The sequence below is a fragment of the Rhinoraja longicauda genome, chromosome 10 (assembly GCF_053455715.1).
Source record: "Rhinoraja longicauda isolate Sanriku21f chromosome 10, sRhiLon1.1, whole genome shotgun sequence".
Classification (NCBI taxonomy): domain Eukaryota; kingdom Metazoa; phylum Chordata; class Chondrichthyes; order Rajiformes; family Arhynchobatidae; genus Rhinoraja; species Rhinoraja longicauda.
Genome location: NC_135962.1, coordinates 41,699,924 through 41,724,307, shown reverse-complemented (window position 1 = coordinate 41,724,307; position 24,384 = coordinate 41,699,924). Strand labels below are relative to the sequence as shown.

Sequence of the window (24,384 nt, the reverse complement as noted above, 5' to 3'; positions counted from 1 at the left end):
CAACCATCTATGTCTATTTTCTTGACTGACTGGTTGCCATCCAGTTAAGTGAAATGGAACATTTTTAATATTTTGAGATGATGAGCTCTTCCATTTGCCAAGCAGCAGTTTGTTCCCTGAAAAAATATATTTTTTATAAGGTACACCTCTGGGCAGACATCATGTTATGCAGTTTTATTATTCTTTGCCGCTATGTGCCCCCTATTAAGGCGAGCTGGAATAACTGTTACTTCCTTTGCATTGGCACTAATCTCCAGAATTAATGTAGATTTATTCAATGTAGATGACCAAGGATCATTTGTATAAATAATTGGATACATGTATTATCTTAATCTGCAGTATGTGAAATTTACTTAAAAGATTATTTTGAAGTATGATTCATCTTTAACAACATTAACAAAATAAATGGGACCTTCCTTTCCACCCCTTGGTATTGTTGGAATCAGACCATTCAGCGGTTCAAGTCTGTTTGCCATTCCGTGAATCTATACCCCTCCTCATTTACATGGCACTTTATCATTTACGTAACAAATTATACATTGTGGGCAGGCAAACACAGACTGCAGATGCATGAATCTCTAGCGAAAAAAGGGAAAGCAGCTAGAAGAATTCAGCAGGTCGGGCAGCATTTTTAGATAGAAAATAGACAGTCAACTGAGTCGTCCCTTAAACTAGATGGAAAGAATAGGGGAAGTAGCCAGCATGAAGAGATGGGGGCAGTGGTGAAACAAGAGCTGGCAAGTGATAGTTAGATATAGGTTAGGAGAGGTCGATTAGCAGATAAGTCAGGTGGGGAGAGAAGGGTGGAGAATATGTGGAGAACAAAAGGCCGCAGACACTGAAATCTGTTAAGAAAGGAAAGTGAAGACTGGAACTGAATGAGGGGTGGTGGCAGATGGGAACAACAGAGGGAAGGGTGAGCAATTGGGGATGGGAAGGGGATCCAGTGGGAGGGGTGTGTGGGGGGAGACTATAATCTATTGCATTTGGTGTTCTCTGTGGGCCCCTCTACATGATGAGACCAGAGTAGATTACGTGATCACTTTACTAAGCACCTGCACTCTGTCTGCCATGGCCGTCTGGACCTCCTTGTTGCCAGACATTTTAATTCCCTTATGCACTCCCACACCAACTTGTCTGTCCTCGGCCTCCACAGGGAGGTCAAAGGTAAACTAGAGGAACAGCATTGCAGATTCAACCTGTCATCCACAGCCCAAATACATGAACAATGAACAATGAATTCTCCAATTTCAGGTGACTGGCACCCATCTGTACACTTCTCTCTACTCCTATCCATCTTGGTTCTCACTCACACTCCTATATCTCATGTAAACCGCCACCCCACCCCTTCCCCAGCCTTCCATTACCTTGTTTTCTTTCCCCTTCCTCGGGCATGTGAATTTTCCACGTTTCCGCAGATTTCCGCGTTTTTTCATCCATTTTCCACGCTTTTTGCATGATTTCCGCGTTTTTCATTTTGCCAAAATCGCGTTTACCAACGGAGAAATCAGATTAAAAAAAAGAAAATAAACTATGTATAGCAGCGTTTCTCAACTGGGGTTCCCCGGAACACTAGGGTTCTGCTAGGGTTTCCCTGAGAAATAGCCGCTAATCATTCAAATCTGGACAAAATTCCAAAAGCCCACTTGAAATCCCCCCGCCCTGAAAGTCTCTCCAAAAATGTGGCACCTAGGCTGGGCAAGGCAGCCAATCTCGATCTCATCGGGACTTCCACGGCCGATCGGTGGGTTGAATTGGCAACCTATGGCGGGGCTCTGGAACTCCAGCCCAGCTGGAGCCAGCACATCTATCCCCATAGCTGATGTCCTTGGCCAGCTGGATAAACCAGCAAAGTGGAACTGTAATGAGTAAATATTAAATTTACGTGCAAGATTATATAACTAACTTAATTAAAATAATAAAAATGTTATCAGTATACAGTGACATATTCACATTATTTTATAATGTCCGTTTTTGCTTTGAAATGCACTAAAAGAGGCTTGAAACTGGTAATTTTGTGTAAATTTTCAAAGATTTTCCAATTTTTTGGCCCCCGCTGTACGCCTCGCGCAAGCGTTCAGCTCTTTTCCTCTTTTTTCACCTCACTCACATGCCTGCTTTCTCCACACACACATTGAGTTGAGAGTAATGCAGTGTGGAAGTAAGCCATGCTATCCAATGCATCCATACTGACCAAGATGCCCTACCCAAGCTGGTCTGTTGAAAATATTTCCTCTTTGCTTCCTTTTCACTCTTTCCCACTCACCTTAAACCTACACCCTCTAGTTCTTGACTCATCAATTCTGGGCAAAAGACTGTGTGCATTCACCTTTTCTATTCTGTTCAAGAAGCTCCTATGCATCAAGAAATAAAGTCCTAGCCCACTCAACCTCTCCCGGGAACTCAGTCCTTAGAACATTGTTGTAGTTCTTTTCTGCTCTCTTTCCAGCTTAATGGGACTTTTCCTGCAATGGGTGGCCAAAACTGAACACAGTACTCCTCCCTCTACTGTTTCCATTTGCCACCTCCCCATCTCATTTATTTCCATTCTTCACCTTCCTTTTCTGTCAGTGCAGAATCTGCAGCCTTTTGTTCTCCACTTATCACCTCCCAGCTTCTGTTGCTATATCCACGCTCCTTCCCCTACCTGACTGCTATCTTCCAATTAATCACTCCTCACCTGTATCCATCCATATCTCTCATTTCCTTTTCCCCTGACTCTGTCTGAAGAATGGTCTCGACCCGAAACATCCCCTATTCGTTTTATCCAGAGATGCTGCCTACCCCGCTAGGTTACTCCAACTTTTTGTGCCTATCTATTGCTTGCCAAATCTTGTCCCATCTCATTCCCACCTCATTATGCTGGCTGCTTTCCCTCTACTCTTTCAGTGAAGATAAAAGGTCTTGAATCTAAATGTCAACTGTCCATAATATATTGTAGTCTGATTGAGGATTTGCATCCCACCACCAGTACATGTTTATCTTAAGTTAGCTTATCTACTCCTTTTCAATAATCATTAAAATCCTCAGTAAAACAGTCCTGTAATCCTCTGCATTCTGAGAAACAAACATCTAGTTAATGTATTCTTTAATCTTAATTCAACACTTAGATTGTAATGCTGATCACTTTCTCATGAATTTATACTATAAAGTTAATACCCGTTTCAAAGCATGACCAAATCTGTACACTGTGCGGAAGATATGCCATAACATGAACAGTGTACACCTGTACCAAACTTCATCCTCTTTGTATTCCAGTACTCTAGTTATAATTGCTACATTCTATGAGCCCTTTATTTCTTTTTAAAATCTAACTTCAACACATTTTAGTGATCTGTGAATGTAGATTACCTCATAACATTCAAATTGAAATCTGCCAGAGCTTTGCCTATTCGCTTAAAATATCAATCCTTTGCTATAATTTTACATTCGTATTTGCATGCCGTACTATGCTACTAATCACTACGCCATTGGTAAACATGAATGTGATTGCCTCTGTTGTCTAATCTAGTTTGTTTAAATTGGTGATGCTTTAGGCCTGTACAGATCCTAAGAAGATACCTTTTTTTTAATGTTGTTGTAATTTGAGTACATTACCCATTATCCTTGTGCTGTGACCTCTGCCAGCTAACTAATCTTCTGACCACCTTGCAATTTCATAAGTGGTACACTGTTAAATGCCTTTTGGAAATGCATTTAAACCCTATCCCTACACATTCTTCTGTCCTCCTTCATCACTTTTTCACAAAACTGTTATTTATTTCTAAAACCAAAATTTCTCTTAACTTAGGGTGGAGGCTGGAGAGAGTGCCCTTGATAAAGCTAACATCAGCTTGAAGTTCTAGAAGGACTCATGGGTAGGAAAGTGTTCAAGAGCATTACATTTTGTCTCCCTTCCATCCATACATTCTGGAAATTTAGCAGGTGCAGACTCCTCTTTCTCCATCTTTTAGAAAGGCCCAGGATATCAAGATCATATGATCGCGAAGTGATACAAATTCAAAGCATTACACAAGTGGAATGCATGTTCCCTGGGAGCAAGAGGCACTAAAATAAATATTTAGTTATTGTTTACAATGTGTCTGTTCTCTTTGGAAACAATATTATTGCCCCTTCATTTTAGAGCATAACACACAAATACTCAATACAAATAACCCCGACTTCATCAAACCAATCTAACCAATCTAAGGAATGTTGCAGTAGGATAGGTTGATTTTTAAAATTACATTGTTAGAAACCTGCAAATACTTCTGCATGGCATAACTTTGCTATCAGTGTCCTTATTTTTGTTTAAGCCATTAGGTCAACATACATTTGAGATCTTATCAAAATACAACTTTAAGTGTTCTTTTTCCATTGATTTAACTGCTGATCTTTCTGACAAAAAGCATTGCAATGTATTTCTTCAGAGTAAAAATTTGTTTAACAATTTGTTTAACAATTTAATTTTAGTAAGCCCTGTTCATCAGGATATTTCAATATCACGATCTCTGTGCCCTAGTACAAATGCTTGACAAGAATACTAGTGGACCCAATACCTGCCTTTGGGATAAATTGTTTCTTGAGCTTCTGCAGTCCAATTACTCCATTAAAATACATGGTTATGGACTCGGCAACCACTCAACTCAGCAACTAATTCAGCCAACAAAGCAATTTCCTGATGAAGTTGCAATTTAAAAAAAAAAAAAATGTCTTTAGGCTAGATAAATGTTGACATGAAAATGTACACAAGGCATCTATCAAAGTATGGAAATGGAGACTGAAAGTAAGTAAGAGTTGTTTTTTTTTGCTTGAGAAAAATGGATATTGTTCTACCATGCAGCATTAATGTTTTTCATTAACCTTTAATTCTGTGTGTTTGTGCCAAGCAAATGCACCAAAAACAAGTTAGAGTGATTGCATTATCATTGGAAGTCATATTGCTTTGGACGTCACATGCAAAATCCAAAGAAAATAAAAAAGAGCAGATCCAGAAATGTTGGTTTAAAAGCAGAAGACATTTTTCTTTTCCATTGGATTGAATAACCTTGAAATGAAGTTCTGCAGGGCGTATGTTGCATTTTGTGGAAGTCTTTTATTTCTAAGCAGATGGAACAAGAGTCAGTTCAGATCTCAAGGAAAAGGACCGCAGATGCTGGAGATTTCTTTGAGAGAGAGTAAATAGAGGTAGATGAATAAAGGCAGTAGAGAGAAAAAAATGCATGCTGAAAATATGTGAAGCAGAACACAGAATTTTCTGGAAACCCAAAACGAAATAGAATGTCAGATATACTCAGCAAATTAGGCAGCATCGTGGAAGGGGGGGGGGGGGGGGAAGTGTTAATGTTACAAATGGATGATCTTGTATCAGAACTGTCCTGTTTTGATACAAACAGGAAAGGTTGAATACTTTGGTTCAGTATCAAATCCTTAAGGTTGCAATATGCCTTGGCACAAGGTAAGATATTGTTCATCGATATTATATTGGGTTTCATAAACTAACATAATAGGTCAAATACAAATAAGTCAGAGTGGGAGTGGGATGGTGTGTTGAATTATCGTGACTGGAAGTTCAAGATCACTCTTGTAGATGAAAAGTTCTGCACCTGTGTTTGGTTTCGACAATGTAGAGGATGTTACATGGTGCGTCTTCAAATGCATTACAGGTGTTCTTCAATTTGTGAAGCATGTTTCTTTTGGTGGGAGGGGGAGCAAACATTAAACTACTATCTTATCCATGCCCTTCATGTGTGTACCTTCTTCAGAAATGACAGATGTAAGGGGAAAATATGCAATTAATGGCATAATCCTTAACAGCATTTATGTATACAGGGATCTTAGGGCCCAAGTCCATAACTCCCTGAAAGTGGCAAACACAAGTTGATAGTGGTAATGAAGGCTTATGGTAAGCTTCCCTTCATTGGACGGGGCATTGAGTGTACGAGTCAGGAAGTCATGATGCAACTTTATAGGACTTTGGTTAGGCCGTGGTTAGTTCTGGTTGCCTGCCCCAGTATAGGAAGGAACTGGAGGCATTGGATAGAATGCAAAGAAGGTTCACCAGAATGAAGCCTGAATTAGAGGATATTAGCTACAGGGAGAGGTTGGTCAGACTTGAATTGTTTTCCCTGGAAGGCCAGGAGATTTGATAGAAATATAAAAAATTATAAATAGTGTAGACAGAACCTTTATCCCAAGAGAAAAGGTCAAATACTATTGGCCTAACTTTAAGGTGAGACAGACAAAGTTTAAAGGAAATATGCGGAGCAAGATTTTTACACAGAGGGTGGTGAGTGCCTGGAAAGTGCTGCTAAATAAGGATGGTGGTGGAGGCAGATACTGTGTTCTGGATTTCAAGCAACCACTGTGTCCTGCATCTGACTATTCCAGTATGTTGCAACTTTTAAGAATTCCCATTAATCTCTCTATTCCTCTTCTGTATAAATTAAGCACCATTATTTGCACACTTTACCAGTTCTGATGAAAGTTTATCAGCCTAAAATTTTAGGTCTGTTTACGTCTCCATAGATGCTGCCTGATCTGTTCAATACCCCCAACAAATTTTGTTATTTGTTCCATTAAGATTGCCTTCTTATACTATTTAGAGATAATTTGTTCGCTGCTTAAAACTGGGTAGAAGCCGGGTGCATGTTTTCAGTTAGTGTATCGGTGGATATCTATGAATGATACATGGATTTTTTTTAAAATATTGCTATTCGTATTTGATGGCAGTGGGCTACTTTCATGGGGCAAATTTATTTTGAACCTGGTGATGCCTTAATTGTACACTTTGGATCCTATTTTGTTTAAGTGAATTTGTGAAGATAGATTTTAATGTGAATAGATCTTGTCATTTTTACATGACAAATATGTTGGTGCCACCTAGAGGATTTGCAGAGGTTTCCTTTAATTTTGGATAGGTATTGTTCCAGATTTCTATACCAGGTATCCACAGTTTGAATACATACAGGATTCCTGCCAAAATGGATCATGAGTTGTTGCTCAGTTTTCAAGGATTTCATCTTATAAACACCATAAATGTTTTAAATATTTTATAGAATGTATTTATAAACAGACTATAACAGAAATGCAATATGAATTATATTAAATATTCAAAAGTGTCATTTGACAATTAACAAAGATATCTATAATCTCCATTTTTATCTAAAATACTGCTTGGTCCTAAGGTGTTCAGATTTAAATGTTCAAATACCAAAGTATGTTCAGCCAAGAAACATTACTTGTTTCATCTTGCTTAAAAACTGTTGGAAATATCAGAGTACTATACAAATCATTTAAATAATTTTATTAGTTTAGTTTGTTGAAACATATTGCAAGGTCAAACATGAATTCAAGTGCTATATTTCCATGGCTGAGTTCTGTCCCCTTACAATGTATTCATGTCCACATTATAACCACCCATTCTTGGTTCAGATTTTATTTTTGCACAGATAAATTCTCTTAACCTTCTTGCCATAGCATAAATATCTTTAATTGTAATTGCCATATATTTGTAATTTTGATATGGGCTCCTGCTCCTCCATTAAGCAATTAACTTAAGTAGGTTGCTTAATATAAGAAAATAACTGCAGATGCTGGTACAAATCGAAGGTATTTATTCACAAAATGCTGGAGTAACTCAGCAGGTCAGGCAGCATCTCGGGAGAGAAGGAATGGGTGATGTTTCGGGTCGAGACCCTTCTTCAGACTGATGTCAGGGGGGCAGGACAAAGGAAGGATATAGGTGGAGACAGGAAGATAGAGGGAGATCTGGAAAGGAGGAGGGGAAGAGAGGGACAGAGGAACTATCTAAAGTTGGAGAAGTCGATGTTCATGAGCGAGTCTGGGTCAAAATGTGGTCGTAGAGTAGGAGGGCAGGAGAAATCACAGAGGGGAGCAGCGAGAGAGCATGTTGCTAAACTCTCGTCGAAGAGAGGAGGAGAACTTCTTCAAAGTGGACATACCTTGAGGAGAAATCGCAGTGGAGCAACAAGTAGTATAAGAAAATAACTGCAGATGCTGGTACAAATTGAAGGTATTTATTCACAAAATGCTGGAGTAACTCAGCAGGTCAGGCAGCATCTCGGGAGAGAAGGAATGGGTGACGTTTCAGGTCGAGACCTTCTTCAGACTGAACATCGACTTCTCCAACTTTAGATAGTTCCTCTGTCCCGCTCTTCCCCTCCTGCTTCCCAGATCTCCCTCTATCTTCCTGTCTCCACCTATATCCTTCCTTTGTCCCGCCCCCCTGACATCAGTCTGAAGAAGGGTCTTGATCCGAAACGTCACCCATTCCTTTTCTCCCGAGATGCTGCCTGACCTGCTGAGTTACTCCAGCATTTTGTGAGTAGGTTGCTGATTATTTTGAAAATGTTGCAGTGATCAGCACTAATAAATATGAAGGAAACACCATCTCCTTCAGACTTCTTTCCAAGTCACACACCATTCTGGCCATGAAATATAATGCTGCTCCTTCAATGTATTGGGTCTACTGTTGGAATACCCAACAACATTGTGGAAATATTTCCACCAGAAGAACTACAACAGCTTCAAGGGTCTCACCTCAACACCTTCCCCAGAGCACTTGGAGATAAACAGTCAATGCTATCTCTGCCAACGACATCCACATCCTGTCAATGATGTAAAAGTTACCAATATTTGATTTAATTGAAATGTTCCTATAGCTGCCATATAGAGAAGGCCAAGGTAGCATAAAATAGTCCTATTGCAACAAAATAGAATTTTGCATTATCTCTTTGGTAGTTATCTTTTGCAGGTGAAAGGTTTGCATTTGATGGGTGTATTGTATGAATATTGAAAATGATAATCCTGAACCAAATAGAATACAGAAAAAAAATCCTACAGCTCTGAGGATCTTTTCAAGGTTTCAAGGTTAGTTTATTGTCACATGTACCAATTAAGGTACAGTGAAATTTGAGTTACCATACATCCATACTAAGTGAAAAGCAACAAGACACACAACTACATAAAAGTTAACATAAACATCCATCACAGTGGATTCCACATTCCTCACTGTGATGGAAGGCAATAAAGTTCAATCTTCTTCCTCATGTTCTCCCGCGGTCAGGGCAGTCAAACCATCCGCAGCCGACGAACGAAGCCCCCGTCGGGGTGATCGAAACTCCCGCGTCGGGGCGGTTGAAACACTCTCCGCGGCTTGGAGCACCCGAGTCGGCCTCTTCTTACCAAAGACCTCTGGCTTCACGATATTAAAGTCCACAGGCCCCGCAGTTGGAGCTTCGATCCCTGGCAAAAGGGATCGCAAGCTCCGCGATGTTAAAGTCCCACTGACCCCTGCGGCTTGGAGCGCCCGTTGGTCTCCAGGAAAGGCCGCCAATTCCACTGCTGGTGGCGCCACCCAGTGTTTTCAGACCATTATAAGCATATGCGTCCAAAATTAGCTAATCCTGGCCCTTGATCTGTGGCACACTGTTTCAGTTGCAGCACTTAGAAATGCAATTAATTGAGGCACTGCTGATTTTCATCAGTGTAAAAGCAAATTATGAGCCTTGTTTAAAAAATTACTTGGGAAAATGGTTAGAAATCATACAAATCAATGTTGGCATTGCAAGCCAGAATCAGATTTACAGAGAGTGATTGATTATTAAAACTGCCATCTTGTGGCTGCACAGTTGAATTGCACCCAGGATCTATCATCAGTGCTGATTGATTCGCAAAACATATGAAAAAGGAGCAAAACGAGGACATCTGGCCTCATGCGTCTGCTCTGCCATTGATCAATATTTTGACTGATCTTTCTCAAGGCTATTTTTCTGCATGATCCCCAAATCCCTAGATTCCCTGAATTTCCAGAAATCTATTAATCCCTGTATTGAATGTTCCCAGCAATGGATCCTCCATAGCCAAATGAGGTCAAAGTGAATGGCGTATCTCTCCATTTCACTTAACTTTGTCACTCACCATCAGGTGTAATTGAAATGTCTAAGTGAGTCTTCTCAGTAATTTGCATCTAACTCACATCAGATTTAGAATGAAGATAGACACAAAATGCTGGAGTACCTCAGCGGGACAGGCAGCATCTCTGGAGAGAAGGAATGGGTGACGTTTCGGGTCGAGACCCTTCAGACTGGTTAGGGATAAGGGAAACGAGAGATATAGATGGTGATATGGAGAGATAAAGAACAATGAATGAAAGATGTGCAAAAAAGTAACGATGATAAAGGAAACAGGCCATTGTTAGCTGTTTGTAGGATGAAAATGAGAAGCTAGTGCGAATTGGGTGGGGGAAGGGATAGAGAGAAGGAATGCCGGGGCTACCTGAAACGAGAGAAATCAATATTCATACCACTGGGCTGCAAGCTGCCCAAGCGAAATATGAGATGCTGTTCCTTCAATTTGCGTTTAGCCTCACTCTGACAATGGAGGAGACCGAGGACAGAAAGGTCTGTGTGGCAATGGGAAAGAGAATTAAAGTGTCCAGCAACCGGAAGATCAGGTTGGTTCAAGCAGCCTGAGCGAAGGTGTTCCGTGAAACGATCGCCCAGTCTGCGTTTGGTCTTGCCAATAGACAATAGGTGCAGTAGTAGGCCATTCGGCCCTTTGAGCCAGCACCACCATTCAATGTGATCATGGCTGATCATTCTCAATCAGTACCCCGTTCCTGCCTTCTCCCCATATCCCCTGACTCCACTATCCTTGAGAGCTCTATCTCGCTCTCTCTTGAATGCATTCGGAGAATTGGCCTCCAATTCGCCGATGTACAAGAGTCCACAACTTGAACAATGGATACAGTAGATGGAGTTAGAGGAGGTGCAAGTGAACCTCTACCTAACCTGAAAGGACTGTCTGGGTCCCTGGACAGAGTCGAGGGAGGAGGTATAGCGGCAGGTGTTGCATCTTCTGCGGTTGCAGGGGAAGGTACCTGGGCAGGGGGTGATTTGGGTGGGAAGGGATGAGTTAACCAGGGAGTTGTAGATGAAACAGTCTCTGCGGAAGGCGGAACAGGGTGGAGATGGGAAAATGTAGCTAGTGGTGGGATCCCGTTGGAGGTGGCGGAAATTTTGGAGGATTATGTGTTGTATGCGATGGCTGATGGAGTGGAACGTAAGGGGGACTCTGTCTCTGTTGCGACTCGGGGGAGCAGGGGCGGAGCTGCTGGGTACTGAGGAAACACAAGTGAGGGCCTCATCTATGATGGGAGAGGCGAACCCCCGTCCCCTAAAGAATGAGAACATCTCAGATGTTCTCGTATGGAACACCTCATCTTGGGCGCAGATGTGGTATCGATGGAGGAATTGGGAGTTGGGGATAGTCTTTGCAGGAAGCAGGGTGAGAAGAAGTTTAGTCGAGATAGTTGTGGAAGTCAGGGGTTTGTAATAGATGTCAATTGTCTATTTCCTGTGATGGAGACTGAGATCAAGAAAGGGGAAGGAGGTGCAAGTAAATTTTAAGTGCAGGATGAAAATTAGTGAAACTCTTCCATAGCCTCAAGTCTCCACTTCCTTCCTGTAATGCTGCAACTAGAACTGCACAAAATAAATCAGTAATATAATAATTTAACATCATCCTTTAACTGTGATATCCTGCTGTATTTTTGTATTTAGTGCTGTATTTTAGCTCTTTGATCTATTTCCTCCTTTTTGGCCTTATTTCTAATTGTTTCATATTTCCTTTTCATTCTTTGAAAATATATATACATTTGTCTGTATATTTCTCCATGTGGCCATGTTTAGGTTTGGATTTTGCATCCATCTTTAAAAAAATGTGGGTAGGTTTCTGCTTGCAATTGGAGCAGAAATTTATTACACCATATTACTTTCCTTTCAGTTTCCATCTTGCTTTCAAAATGATTCATGCTGTAAAATGGAAAGAATAATATTAAAAATGCAATATTGACTTGAAGCTGTGATTGGATTTTCTATCATCATTGCCTCATTTGTTGTCCTGAACTTTAATGCTGTGGGTTGTTTCCCAGCCACCTACAGTCAGAATAGCCAAACAGCTGGACAAATGCAGATAGAAGCTTTGAGGCAGTGCACAATAACTCAGTTTCCTCACTCTCTGCCTCCTATGCTTTGGGGAACAAGGCCACAGGCTGTCCAGTCATTCCATGTAACTCAAACCAACTAGTTCTAGTAACGATCTTGTGACGCTTTTCTCATCCCTTTCCAGCTTATTGATGTTGTTCCTATAACTAGGTGACTTGAATTGCACTGAATGCTCCAAGTGCAGTTTCATTAATGTCTTGTACAGATGACATCCCAACACTTCAACACAATGCTCTGTCCAATGTAAGCAAGCATTCCAAATTCCTCACTCACCCTATGTCGCCACTTTCATGAATCAATGTACTTGTAACCTGAGGTTTCTCTGTTCCACTCTAGAAGCCTGACATTTACATTATAAGGTTTGCTATAGTTGAGCCTTGCTAAAGTCCATGTGGTCACTGTCTACTGCCCTGGCCTTGTCAATTCCCTTGGACATTTCTTCAAAAATGCAATAATTTGTATTTGTCCAAGTTAAATTCCATCGGCCATTTGCAGATCCAGTTTCCAAGTTGATCAAGATCCTGTTGTAATCTTGGATCTTCACTCCATTATGCCACCAATTTTGGTGCCATCTGCAAACTTACTGATCATGCTAACTACGTTCTCATTCAAATTGTTAATATATATGACAAACAGCAGGGGACCCAGCACCGATCCCTGCAGCACACCACTGGTCACATGCTTCCAATCTGATCAACAACCCTCCACTACCACCCTCTTACTCCCATCATCGGGCCAATTTTGTATCCAATTGGTGAGCTCATCCTGGATCCCATGCAATTTTGCCTTTTGCATCAGCCTGTTACATTGGATCTTGACAAAGGCCTTGCTAAAGTCCATGTAGTCAATGTCTACTGCCCTGGCCTTGTCAATCCCCTCCGACTTTTCTTCAAAAAAATCGATCAAGTCCACAGGACACAATTTCCCATGCACAAAGCTGCACTGACTATCTTTGCCTTTTCAAATGCAGAGATCCTGTCTTGTAGAGTTCCCTTCAGTAACTTTCCCACCACTGATGTTGGTCTCACTGGTCTGTAAGTCCCAAGTTTTACCGTGCACCTCTTCTTAAATAAAGGCACATCATTAGCCGCCTGCCATGCTTCAGGTACCATGCCCATGTCTAACAATGATACAAATATCTTGGCCAAAGCCCCTGCAATTTCTAGGATCCATTTGGTCAGGCTCTGAGGATTTATCTACCTTTATGTGTTTCAAAATGACCAGGATCACCACTTTCATTATACGGATTGGTTCCAATACGTTACCATTCATTTCCCTTAACTTCCATGAGCTTCTCCACAGTAAATACAGGCGAGCAATATTTCTGTAAGACCTTTTTCCCCTCTCTGATTTCCCTTTTAAGTCTATGTTTACACCTGTTGCAGTCATCAAGGGATCGGCTTGATCCTTGCTGCATTCACTGGACATTTGCCTCTTTTTCCTCGTTAGAGCCTCAATGTCCCTCATCAGCCGGACTTCCCTAATACTGCCAATCCTGCCCTTCACTCCAACAGCAATATATTATCCAGTACTCTCTTTCATACTTCGAAAAGCCTCCCACTTGCGAGACATCCCTTTACCTGCACAGCCACTCCCAATCAACCTTTGAAGGTTCCCATCTAATGCCATCAAAATTAGTCCTGCCCCAATCTGAGACTTTAACTTGTGGACCAGTCTTAACATATTTACATAACTACTTTAAACCACTGATATTCTGCATTTTATGGTGATTAGCACCCTGGAGTCAGTGGATCAAATGGTTTCTATAAATTAGCCGAAATATTGATTGGTGGTAGGAGAATATGGATGGAGCATGTGAGAATGAATACTTTGCAGGGAAATAAGTGAGGCTCGATGGGTTAAATAGATTGCTTCTCTGCCCTCAGAAATGCAAAATACAAAAGATGCGTGAAACACAAAACAGGTCTGTCGTTTGTCAAAGCCCATCATACTACCCACGTGGAAACAACAACATCAAAGCACTTTAATGCAGTCTAATGGAAAAGCTTCATTTTCCAAAATTCAAATAGACTCTCGTGAATGTACCATTCATCAGGAAAGGATTTCACCTTCTCACTCGGCATCTTGCTCACACTGTGATAATGCTGACTTCATGCTTTAATTTTAAAGCTGCCCACTATGTTTATATTCTATCAACCAAAATAAAGTGATCTGTACATCAATTTGGTTGGGTTCTTCAAGTTTCAATCCTGATAACCTTGCGTTAAAATGAGACAAAGTCCATAACGATGGAAGACTCCAAAGGATAACTAAAGAATCCTTGTGTTTCCACCCAGCCTCTCTCAGCATTCCCCCTCCTCTACTTGGCTCCATCTGGCCATCATTTTCCCACCCACCCACCCCCTTCCCCCTTCACATACACATCTGGTTTCACCTATCGCATACCAGCTTGTTTCCCCCTCTCTTCCCCTTTAATATCCTGGCTATCTTTCCTCACCATTATCATTATTTTAGGCTGGCTGGTTCATGGCATTTACTAGCAGGCATTTCTTAGACACAACCCCGAAAAAGGATAACTAAATAGCCTTGGTAGGAATATGTACACCAGAATCCTTTCAATGCAATGGAGTCATACATCATGGAAATGGGCCTTTTGGTCCAACTTGCCCATACAGACCAATGTGTCCCATCTACACTAGTCCCACCTGCCTGCTTTTGGCCCATACCTCTCTAAACCTGTCCTGTCCAAATGTTTCTTAAACATTGCGATAGTAAATACAATAGAACAGTCTACAATAGAAGCAATTTATTTTCAAATGCCACAAAATGTTTTGGAAATCTGTCCTGTGAGTGAGAAGGCATAACATTTGAGTCAGAAATGTGTATTGTACGACATTGTATCTCATATTAATTTGGTTCTCGGAGAGGTATTGTACAGTTTACTTGTCAATTAAATAACGCAATAATAAATAGCATTAAGTAAGACTTAAAGAAGCATTTGATTACCACAACAATATTCTGGTAAGCAATTTGATTTGCTAAATATTGTATAGGCAATATTGATGATCTGTAATTTGTGCATCAAGCCATTTTCTATTTTTTCCTAAGCACATAATCTTGGTTAATAAATGCTTGGATCAGCTCCAGCACTTTGACATGTTGTTCTGCACCGAACTTGGCAAAGGGAAAATGTCTAATGTTATTACTCCCAACAATGAATTTATGATAGCAGAAAATTGCTATTCAGGATCAATACTGCTGACCATGAGAAAAAGTTGTGCTCGACTGTATTGTGTGGATAATTCTTAGAAAATGGAAGACTGAAATTATTTTGCGTACAAAGAGGATGTAAGGTATGCGGAAACTTCAGAGTTAAATGCAAACTGTCACCATGTCCACTGATCATCAGCTGGCATCTGCTTCACCCATCCAACCCTCATTATTAGAAACATAGAAAATAGGTGCAGGAGGAGGCTATTCGGCCCTATCGAGCCAGCACCGCCATTCATTGTGATCATGGCTGATCGGCCCCAATCAATAACCCATGCCTGCCTTCTCCCAATATCCCTTGATTCCACTAGCCCCTAGAGCTCTATCCAACGCTCTCTTAAATCCATCCAGTGATTTGGCTTCCACTGCCCTCTGTGGCAGAGAATTCCACAAATTCACAACTCTCTGGGTGAAAAAGTTTTTTCGCACCTCAGTTTTAAATGGCCTCCCCTTTATTCGAAGGGGCCCCTGATTCTGGACTCGTGGCCCCTGATTCTGGACTCGCCCAACATTGGGAACATTTTTCCTGCATCTAGCTTATCCAGTCCTTTTATAATTTTATATGTTTCTATAAGATCCCCTCTCATCCTTCTAAACTCCAGTGAATACAAGCCTAGTCTTTTCAATCTTTCCTCATATGTCAGTCCCGCCATCCCAGGGATCAATCTCGTGAACCTACGCTGCACTGCCTCAATTACAAGGATGTCCTTCCTCAAATTAGGAGACCAAAACTGTACACAATACTCCAGATGTGGTCTTACCAGGGTCCTATACAACTGCAGAAGAACCTCTACTCCTATACTGAAATCCTCTTGTTATGAAGGCCAACATTCCATTAACTTTCTTCACTGCCTGCTGTACCTGCACGCCAACTTTCAATGACTGGTGTACAAGGACACCCAGGTCTCGCTGCACCTCCCAATTCTGGCCATCTACCCTCTCCACTCAGACCTGATGCTGCCATTGCCAATTACTCCTCCTTTTCTGCCTCTCTCTTCTCTCTTCTTTCCCCCGCGCCCCCCCCCCCCCCCCCCCCCCCACATCCATACCAGAGATGCTGCTTGACTTGCTGAGTTCCTCCAGTAGATTGTTTGCTACTTATCATCTGTATTCACCAAGGCTAAGTGGTGAGATCAGGAACAGGTATGTGGATAGTTAGGAGGAGGATGTGTTATGTTTCATGGATGCGCAAGGGTTCATCCCCAGGGCTGGCTGAGATCTATCCCAAGTCACTATGGAATGCAAAGTTGAAGATAGATGGAGCACTGATTGAGATTTTGCATCTTAGTTAGCCACGTATGGGTGTCAGAAGACTTGAAAGCAGTTAACGTTGGTCCTTCCTTCAAGAAGTGCAATGGGCATAAGCCAGATAGGCTTATATAGGCTAGTGAGCTTTGCATTAGTCGTAGGAAAACTTTTGATGAAAATCCTAAGAAATTGGATTTATATACATTGGGAAAGGCAAGCCCAGATTGGGCACAATCAGCATGGCATGGGTTTGTGCGGGGCAATTTCGCCTTATTAATTTGATTATGTTTTTTTGAGGAGGTAATTAAGAAGATCAATGAAGGTCAGGACTTTGTCTACGTGGACTTTGATGAGGCATATGACAAGGTCCTACAGGTTAGGCTGCTCTTGAACGTTAAGCCAAATGGATTCCAGGGTGAACCCATGCATCAGTCACTGAAAGGAAGCATGCAGGTACAGCAGGCAATGAAGAAAGCCAATGGAATGTTGGCCTTCATAACAAGAGGAGTTGAGTATAGGAGCAAAGAGGTCCTTCTGCAGTTGTACAGGGCCCTAGTGAGGCCGCACCTGGAGTACTGTGTGCAGTTTTGGTCTCCAAATTTGAGGAAGGATATTCTTGCTATTGAGGGCGTGCAGCGTAGGTTTACTAGGTTAATTCCCGGAATGGCAGGACTGTCATATGTTGAAAGACTGGAGCGACTAGGCTTGTATACACTGGAATTTAGAAGGATGAGAGGGGATCTTATCGAAACGTATGATTATTAAGGGGTTGGACACATTAGAGGCAGGAAACATGTTCCCAATGTTGGGGGAGTCCAGAACCAGGGGCCACAGTTTAAGAATAAGGGGTAGGCCATTTAGAACAGAGATGAGGAAAAACTTTTTTAGTCAGAGAGTTGTGAATCTGTGGAATTCTCTGCCTCAGAGGGCAGTGGAGGCCAATTCTCTGAATACATTCAAGAGGGAGCTAGATAGAGCTCTTAAGGATAGCGGAGTCAGGGGGTATGGGGAGAAAGCAGGAACGGGGTACTGATTGTGAATGATCAGCCATGATCACATTGAATGGCGGTGCTGGCTCGAAGGGCCGAATGGCCTACTCCTGCACCTATTGTCTATTGTCTATAAATTGGATCTCAAATTAGCTTGTTGATAGCAGGCAAAGGATGCTACTGGAGGGTTGTTTATCAGATTGGAGACCGGTGACCAGTGTTATGCCGCAGGGATTGATGTTGGGCCCACTGTTGTTTGTCATATAAATCAACATTTTAAATGAGAATGTATTTGGCATAGAGACATGGAATTTAACGATGTGGAAACAGGCCCTTCGGCCCAAAGGAAGGCATTAAGCTTGAAAGGTTGTTGCATTTTGATTGTTGCATTTTGAGAATGACAAAACATGCACTATGAATGTCAGGGCTCTGGGGAACAGAGAAACCTCGGGTTACAAGTACATAGTTCCATGAAAGTAGCAACTTAGGGTGAACAAGGAGTTTGGCATGCTTGCTTTCATTAGTCAGAGCATTGAGCACAGAAGTTAGGATGTCATGTAGTGATTGAAGGATGCTTTTAGATTGGAAGTGTGAGACCAGTGGTATACCATATGAATTGGTGTGGCACCCTTATTTGTAATATACATCACAATTTTGATGTGAATGTAGGTGGCATGATAAGTTAATTTGCAGATGCCACAAAAGTTGATGTGTGGATAGCAAGGAAGGTTGACTAGAGTAGGATATAGATAAGCAGGATATAGATCAGATGGATGGTGGTCAGAGCATTAGCAGACAAAATTTAATCCAGACAATTGCGAGGTGATGTATTTTGAGAAGACAAATAGGAGTATGTTATATATCGTAAATGGTTGGGCACTAATGAAGGGAGAGATTTTTTGGGTTTAAATCCATATGATCCAAAAAGTAACGACACGGGCTGATATGGTGATGAAGAAGTCATATGGCATGCTTGCCATAGGTCAGGGCATAAAAGTTGGGATAGTGTTGTTCGAAGGAAATGCAGATGCTGGTTTACACCAAAGATAAACACAAAATGCTTGAGTATCTCAGGCAGCATCTCTGGAGAAAAGGAATAGGTGACATTTCAGGTCGAGACCCTTCGTCAGACTGGAAGAGAGCCTTCTGCAGCCTGAAGAAGGGTCTCAACTCAAAATGTCAAGTATTCCTTTTCATAAAGGTTGGGATGTTATGTTACAACTTTATGGAATTTAGACCACTTTTGGAGTATCATGTGCAATTCTGGTCAGCTCACCAGAAGGATGTGCTTGTGCAGGAGAGAGTGCAAAGAAGATGATGTGGCTGTAATTGGAGGTGCCAAATGGTTAATATCTTGAACATGCTGCGAGACAAGATGGTACAATCGGGTTTAGCAACATGCTCTCTCGCTGCTCCCCCTCGGGCAAAAAGGTCAGCATTGGACGTGGCGGGTCAAAGGGCTTTTTCTGTGCCGTACACCTCTATGACTATCGCTGACTCTATGCATACATTCAAATCCAAATTTGAATCAAAATAATGTTCTAATACCCTGGAACATCTGTGATATCCAGGGAATCTTGGTAGATTACAACCACACATTGCCATCTCTGCAGCCAAGTAAGGTATTTTCAATGTTTATCAATTTGTTCACAATCAGAACTGATCAAATGTAATAACCCACAACAGTAATAATATTTCATACATGTTTAGGGAGTTTAAAGCAATCACAAGGTCTTGATCATAAATATTGCTTTATAAATGAAAATTCTTTCTTTTAGTCTCTCCGAAGAGATAACACCATTTTCAGTAAGATGGTGAATGTGCATAATGTCACGTGGCATAATTCTATTGGAGGCTGGAAGAACCTTTCATATTATCTACTTCTAGGGAGAAGGAGTGAGGGGCAGGTCAAAGAACTTTGTAATAGGTTTATTGGGGACATGCAGAAGTGTTCATGAAGAGGGATTCCAACAATGTTCTGTCAAGATCTGAGAGAAGATCAGATAGAAACCAGAGATGTATCTAATTTTAAAGGATGGATGGGAAAAAAATGGGATGTGAGCAAAGGGAAGTGGCTGTAGAGATGGGGATGTGTTGTAATCTACCAGGATTCCCTGAATACAACAGATGTTCCAAGGAATTCCAAAGACGTACAGGTATGTAGGTTAATTGACTGGGTAAATGTTAAAAAAAATGTTTAAAAAAAAATTGTCCCTAGTGTGTGTAGGATAGTGTTAATGTGCGGGGATCGCTGGGCGGCGCGGACTTGGTGGGCCGAAAAGGCCTGTTTCCGCGCTGTATCTCAAATATAATGAAAATAAATATGAATTAGAAAACTATAAATGAAATACCACAATTGTAGAGCATCTTTAATTGTAAAAATACTGGAATTTATTGTGAAGGTGGCAAGGAAAGAATATTTAGAAATATGTTTGGCAATCGAGCAGAGTCAGTGAAGCATAATAAAGAAAAGTCTTGTTGATGACTTCTTTGAGGATATACCATGCATAGTAAATTAAGGGAAATCTGTGGTTGTGCTGTATCTAGATTTCCAAAAGGCATTTGATGAGGTGCCTAATGAAAGGTTACTGCACAAGATGAGCATACAGGGCTGGGGTGATACTTTGAAATAAATAAGGGAATTATTAACTTGCAGATACAGGGAATTGAGATAAATTGTTTGTTTTTGGATTGGTAAACAATAATTAGTGGGGTGTGATGAGAATCCTTGCTGAAACATTTAACAATCTATGTTAATGACCTGGGTAAAAGGACCAGTTGTACAAGTCGGGGAAATGAAGGCTCTTAATGAGAACTATGGCATTAAATCCATAGAAACATAGTCTGGTCTAGTCTTTTCAATCCTAGTCTGTGCCTAGTCTTTTCAATCTTTCCTCGTATATCAGCCCCGCCATCCCAGGGATCCATCTCGTGAACCTACGCTGCACTGCCTCAATTACAAGGATGTCCTTCCTCAAATTAGGAGACCTAAACAGTACACAATACTGCAGATGTGGTCTTACCAAGGCCCTATACACTGCAGAAGAACCTCTTTACTCCTATACTGAAATCCTCTTGTTATAAAGGCCAACATTCCATTAGCTTTCTTCACTGCCTGCTGTACCTGCACGCCAACTTTCAGTGACTGGTGTACAAGGACACCCAGGTCTCGCTGCACCTCCCCCTTACCTAATCTAACTCCATTGAGATAATAATCTGCCTCCTTGTTTCTGCCGCCAAAGCGGATAACCTCACATTTATCTATACTATACTGCATCTGCCACACATCTGCCCACTCACTCAACCTGTCCAGGTCACCCTGCAACCTCCTAACATCCTCTTCACAGTTTACACTGCCACCCAGCTTTGTGTCATCTGCAAACTTGCTAGTGTTGCTTCTAATTCCCTCTTCCAAATCATTAATAAATATGGTAAAGAGTTGCGGCCCCAACACCGAGCCTTGCGGCACTCCACTCGCCACTGCCTGCCATTCTGAAGAGGACCCGTTTACTCCTACTCTTTGCTTCCTGTCTGCCAACCAATTTTCTATCCATGTCAACACTACCTCTAATTTTGGTCACCAATCTCCCATGCGGGACCTTATCAAAGGCTTTCTGAAATTCTAGACACACTACATCCACTGGCTCCCCTTCATCCATTTTACTTGTCACGTCCTCAAAAAATTCCAGAAGACTAGTCAAGCATGATTTCCCTTTCATAAATCCATGCCGACTTGGACTTATCTTTTTACTGCTATCCAAATGCACCAGAGGCAAGGATATGAATCGGCAGATTGATAGCAAGGTGTGTATCATGAGAATCAGGTTAGAGCTAACTTCATGAGGGGCAAAAAAATATCCGCAGTGTATGAGAAAATTGAAAGCAACCATAGGCTAGAATCAATTCAACCCAATATGATTCCGCATTTATATTTATTGTGAGGAAGGTCATGGAAGTTGTGGAATTCAGTGAAGGGAACAACGATGCTCCTGAAACATATCAATATTACGAAAAAGGAGGTGTTGGCGATCATGAGGCCTTAAAAGTGTAAAAGGCCTTAAAAATTCCTGAGCCTGAAAAAGTGTTTCCTAAGATGTTGTGGAAAGTAAGGAAAAGAATTGCTGGGCCCTGGCAAAGATTTATTTTTCTTCCTTAGCCACAGGTGGAGTTCTGGAAAGTGGCTTATAGGGTCATACAGCATGAAACGGGCCCCACAGCCCAACTTGACCAGGCTGACCAACATGCCCATCTACACTAGTCCCACCTGCATTTGCCACATATCCTTCTAAACCTATCCTATCCATATACTTGTCTAAATGTTTTTAAACATCCAGGTTGGTACCTCTGCCTCAACTACCTCCTCTGGCAGCTCGTTTCTCTGGCAGCTATGTTGTCCTTTTATTTAAGAAGGCTGCAGGGACAAGCCAGGGAACTAAAGACTAGTGAGTCCAACATCTTTGGTGGGTAGGTTACTACAGGGGATAGGATGGTTTGAGATGGTCAAACGTGAGCAATTGGGCCAAGTATAGACAGGCAATGCAAAAAAGAGAAAGAAAACTGAGTACAAAATATGGTGTTACAATTACAGAGAAAGAAAAAGTCAAGGCAGCGTGAAGTCTATGAAGTCTATATGGAATTGATTGAGGGGGGGAAGGGGAAGGCTGGTTTGAGTGATGTACTAGGCTGCATCCACATCTCTGTCATTTCTTGTGGTCTTGGAAAGAGCAATTGCCTGACCAAGCTGTGATGCATGGGATACTTTCTATGGTGCATGTTAGGAATTTAGTGTTGGAGATGCCAAATTTCCTTTGTCTTCTGAGGAAGTCGTTGATGTACTTTCTTGGCCTTGGTGTGAATGTGGTTGGACCAGGTCAAATTGTTGGTAGTATTTATGACACCAAAGTGGGTGGCATCGTAGACAGCGAAGATGGTTATCACAAATTACAACAGGATAATGGTCAGTTGATCAGCAAGTGGCTAAGGAATGGTTAATGGAGTGATAAGTGTAAGATTATGAGGTGTTGCATTTTGTGTGTGTCGTAGAACAGAAGAATCTAGGAGTGCAGATACATAGTTCCTTGAAAGTGGCGTCACAGGTAAATAGGGTGGTCAAGAATGCTTTCTGTACATGGCCCTCATCAGTCACGGTATTGAAAAGAGATATTGGGAAGTTATATTACAGTTGTATAAAATGTTGGTGAGTCTGCATTTGGAGCATTATGTTCAGTTTTGGTCACCCTGTTAAAGGATGTTATTAAGCTGGAAAGAGTGCAGAGAAGATTTACGAGATGTTGTCAGGACGTGGGTGTGACATTTAGGGAGAGGATGGACAGACATGGACTTTATTCCTTGGAGTGCAGGACGCTGAGGGGTGATCTTGTAGAGGTGCACAGTGCATTCAGAAAGTACTCAACCCCTTCACTTTTTCCACATTTTGTTACGTTACAGCCTTATTTTAAAATGGATTAAATTATTTTTTTATCATTAATCTACACACAATACCCCATAGTAAAAAAAGCGAAAACAGGTGTTTCAAAATTTTTGCAAAGTAATTAAAAAGAAATAACTGAAATATCGCATTTACATAAGTATTCAGACCCTATACTCAGTACTTTGTTGAGGCACCTTTGGCAGCGATTACAGCCTCAAGTCTTCTTGGGTATGACGCTACTAGGTTGGCACACCTGTGTTTGGGAAATTTCTCCCATTCCTCTCTGCAGATCCACTCAAGCTCTGTCAGGTTGGATGGGGAGCGTCGATGCACACCAATTTTCAGGTCTCTCCAGAGATGTTCGATTGGGTTCACGTCCGGGCTCTGGCTGGGCCACTCAAGGACATTCACAGACTTGTCACAAAGCCACTCCTGCATTGTCTTGCCTGTTTGCTTAGGGTCGTTGTCCTGTTGGAAGGTGAACCTCCACCTTAGTTTGAGGTCAAGAAAGCTCTGGAGCAGGTTTTCATCAAGGATCTCTCTGTACTTTGCTCCATTCATCTTTCGCTCAATCCTGACTAGTCTCCCAGTTCTTGCCGCTGAAAAACAACCCCAAAGCATGATGCTGCCACCACCATGCTTCACCGTAGGTATGTTATTGGCCAAGTGATGAGCAGTGCCGCTTGGCATTCAGGCCAAAGAGTTCAATCTTGGTTTCATCAGACCAGAGAATCTTGTTTCTCATGGTCTGAGAGTCCTTTAGGTGCCTTTTGGCAAACCAAGCAGGCTGTCATGGGCCTTTTACTGAGGAGTGGCTTCCATCTGGCCACTCTACCATAAAGGCCTGATTGGTGGAGTGCTGCAGATATAGTTGTCCTTCTGGAAGGTTCTCCCATCTTCAAAGAGGAACTCTAGAGCTCTGTCAGAGTGACCATCGGGTTCGGTCACCTCCCTGACCAAGGCCCATCTCCCTCGATTGCTCAGTTTGGCCGGGCGGCCAGCTGTGTGAAGAGTCCTGGTGGTTCCAAAGTTCTTCCATTTAAGAATGACGGAGGCCACTGTGCTCTTCGGGTCCTGCAATGCTGCAGAAATTGTTTTATACCCTTCCCCAGATCTGTGTCTTGACACAATCCTGTCTCGGACGTCTACGGCCAATTCCTTCGTCTTCATGGCTTGGTTTTTGCTGTGACGTGCGCTGTCAACTGTGGGACCTTATATGGACAGGTGTGTGCCTTTCCAAATCATGTCCAATCAATTTAATTTTCCACTGATGGACTCCAATCAAGTTGTACAAACATCTCAAGGATAATCAATGGAAACAAGATGATCATAAGCTTAATTTTGAGTGTCTTGGAAAGGGTCTGAATACTTATGTAAATTTCATATTTCAGTTATTTATTTTTAATTACTTTGAAAAATTTCTAAACACCTGTTTTTGCTTTTTTATTATAGGGTATTGTGTGTGGATTGATGATTA

General features: G+C 41.7%; 1 protein-coding gene across 4 annotated transcripts in view; it reads left to right on the top strand.

Annotated features, from left to right (window-relative positions):
• The window catches only part of rtn1a (reticulon 1a), a 128,562-nt gene that overhangs the window by 67,716 nt on the left and 36,462 nt on the right, over positions 1-24,384 (top strand). The gene's annotated exons all lie outside the window — the stretch shown is intronic.